General features: G+C 33.7%; 1 non-coding gene across 1 annotated transcript; it reads left to right on the top strand.

Annotated features, from left to right (window-relative positions):
- Window positions 1–325: 325 nt before the first annotated feature.
- On the top strand, window positions 326–432 carry LOC121218895 (small nucleolar RNA R71). Its single transcript, XR_005915377.1, has one exon. It is a non-coding gene; the product is annotated as a small nucleolar RNA R71 (small nucleolar RNA).
- The last annotated feature ends 2,459 nt before the right edge of the window (window positions 433–2,891 follow it).

Consider the following 2,891-nt stretch of genomic DNA (forward strand, 5'->3'; position numbering starts at 1 on the left):
GGTTAGTCATTCCACCTCCATTTGTATCGCAATGCATCATCGAATGTACCTGCGTGGAAACACATAAACCATCAATTTTTTTATTTAGAAGTTCTACCTGAATTGAGAACATGGTGGTTGCATCTAAATTGAAAACACTGGCTGCTTTCATTACATTTGTCTTCATGACTTGCCACTGATAATTATTCAGTACCATCTCTTCTATAAACTCATAAGCCTTTTTGGTTGTTTTATTGTTAAGTGTACTGCAGCTGCTGCATCAATTAACTACCTTGTTGAGGGATTCAAACCATTGTAGAAGGTTTCAACTTGTAACCATAAAGGTAACCCATGGTGAGGGCGCCATCGCAATAAGTCCTTATACCTCTCCCATGCATCATATAATGTCTTTAAATTGACTTGTACAAAGGAAGAGATATCATTCCTCAACTTGGCTGTCTTAGTCAGTGGGAAGTACTTTAGTAGGAATTTTTGGGCATTTGAGCTCAATAGTGATGGAACCTCATGGTAAAGAGTTCAACCATTGTTTAGCTTTGTTCCTCAATGAGAAAGGGAATAACCGTAGGCGAATGGCGTCATCAGTGACGCCATTTATCTTGAAAGTATTGCAGATTTCTAGAAAATTAGCCAAATGAGTATTCGCAGCAATGGTAGATCTCATAATAGTCGATTCAACCCCGGTTAGGGTGGGCTTGGCATAATCATACATAGTACGATGAACAGGATTTGGATTTACAGGATTTGTAGCAACTACAGGTGGTAGCTGATTATTCTAATTATCACCCATCTCCGTAGTAATAATGTCTTCTTGTTCGTCTACTATATTCTGTCGACTTTGCCTTGCTTCTCTATGGATTCTACGAGCTGTATTTTTAAATTTGCTGTCAAATAAAAATGGTCCCGACAGGTTTCTTCTTGTCATAAACTAAAAGAACCTTCCAGAAGCAAATAAAAGAATAATTAGAAAATAAAAATTAAACTAAGAACAAGATAAAAAATAAAAAATGGCTAAATTGATAAAAATAAAACGTTCCTAATATTTTAGTCCCCGAAAATAATGCCCAAAACTTGATGGTCACTAAACTAACTATAAAAGTGACAAAGGCAAGCTCACCTATCGAACAATAGTATAGCTATGATGAGTAGAGAATATCGTATACACGAGGACTAAAAGTACTAGTAATTATCGTCTTCTTATTATTTAGCCTACAAATTGGACTGATTGTGTTTTTAGTCTAAAATTACTAAACTAATTTATCTACGAACACAACAGAGAATGAATCAAGAAAATAATCAAATATTAACCAATGAAAAAGATAATACCCGGGAAAGAATCCACCTAGATTCACCTTTTATTATGAACCTAAATTAAATGATTTATTCACTAGTGTCTTGATCCGTAGAAATCCTTAAATTATGTTAATATATCTTTCGAGAGTAAGAACAACTGACACTAGGTTGATTAATTGAAATCTCTTTCTAATTAAAACCCCTATCGTCGCATTAACTCGATCTATGGATTCCCTTATTAGATTTGACTCTAATTCGGTAGATTTATGTCGTCCTATTTCTAGGAATGCATGCAACTCCACTCAATTATTCTAGATCTACTCTTAAACAAATAATTTTCCTCTACTAAAATAAGCACATTAAACATGAATTAATATCCCAAAAATACTAAAACAAGAAATAAGCATACATAATTGAGAAAAAGAATCAAGTATTTATCGCGTAAAAATAGAAATTAAATAAAATGATTCATCATAAACTTCATCTTCCCTAGATATCTAGGGAATTTAGTTCATAATCCTGAATGAAAACATCTCAAAGTCAGAATAACCGGAAGACATAAAGAAACTCAATAAAACTTCGAAAGAAATTAAAATAAGATCTTCAATCTTGCAGGGGATCTGCTTCTGAGTTGATTTCAATGGTGTTCTTCAACTGTTTTATTCGATCTTCTCTGATTGCTCCCTTATGTCTTCTTCTATTTGGTATTTATAGACTTTAGAATGCTTAGAAAGCCTAAAAATTGGATATTTCTGCGTATTTGGGAAGTAGAGTGTGAAATCGAGACAGGCTAGCACATGGGCATGTGTCCAACCTGAGTGGCTCACACAAGCATTTCTCCAACCTGTGTGGAAATGCCCAGGCTGTGTGGATCCTAAAAAGAGCTCTATTTGCTAAATTCTAGCTTTTTTTTCGCTCCTTTTGCTCCCAAATGCACTCCTAAGTATAGAAACATGAATTTAAAGGATTTGGAGCATTAAATTCACAAATTTTCATAATTAATAATCCAAAACTGCATTAAGAATGTGATTAAAAAATGTTGCTTTCATAGCTTATCATTAAGCTGATTAATGGGAGCTTTCCACCAATGACAAATATTTGTTCCATGTGACTATTGGGGTAAAACAATCGCCTTTTTTTCTTCTTTTACTACATCTAGTTGGTCTTGGATCTCATTGAAATCTTGTACAAGCAAGTTTATTCTTACCTTACGGTAAGTTTCAATAGGAGCATCAGCGTTTAGCTATAGATTCAACAGAAGGATAACCAAACGAATAAGGTTTACCATTCAGTGAGAAAATAATAAAAAGAATCTCCCCACCACATAAAGTGGAGAGCTCAGATATTTTCTTATAAATTCTTGTGTGTCATTTTGAAAATAAGATGAGCCTATCATCTACATTTTCAATGATCTTAATCTCAATTTTTTTTCTTTCCTCTAGTTCTCTTGTCTGAGCTTGCCATTACAAAAAAGATCGAAAGAAACAAGAAACAAGTAGAAAAGTTACAAAGGAAATCTTTACTAGACTTTCAGATGGTTTGGAATGAAGTTCTTCTTGGATGAAATTCATATATATATAGGCAAATAAAAACCCTAGAAA

This window comes from Gossypium hirsutum, chromosome D06 (genome assembly GCF_007990345.1).
Source record: "Gossypium hirsutum isolate 1008001.06 chromosome D06, Gossypium_hirsutum_v2.1, whole genome shotgun sequence".
NCBI classification, from domain to species: domain Eukaryota; kingdom Viridiplantae; phylum Streptophyta; class Magnoliopsida; order Malvales; family Malvaceae; genus Gossypium; species Gossypium hirsutum.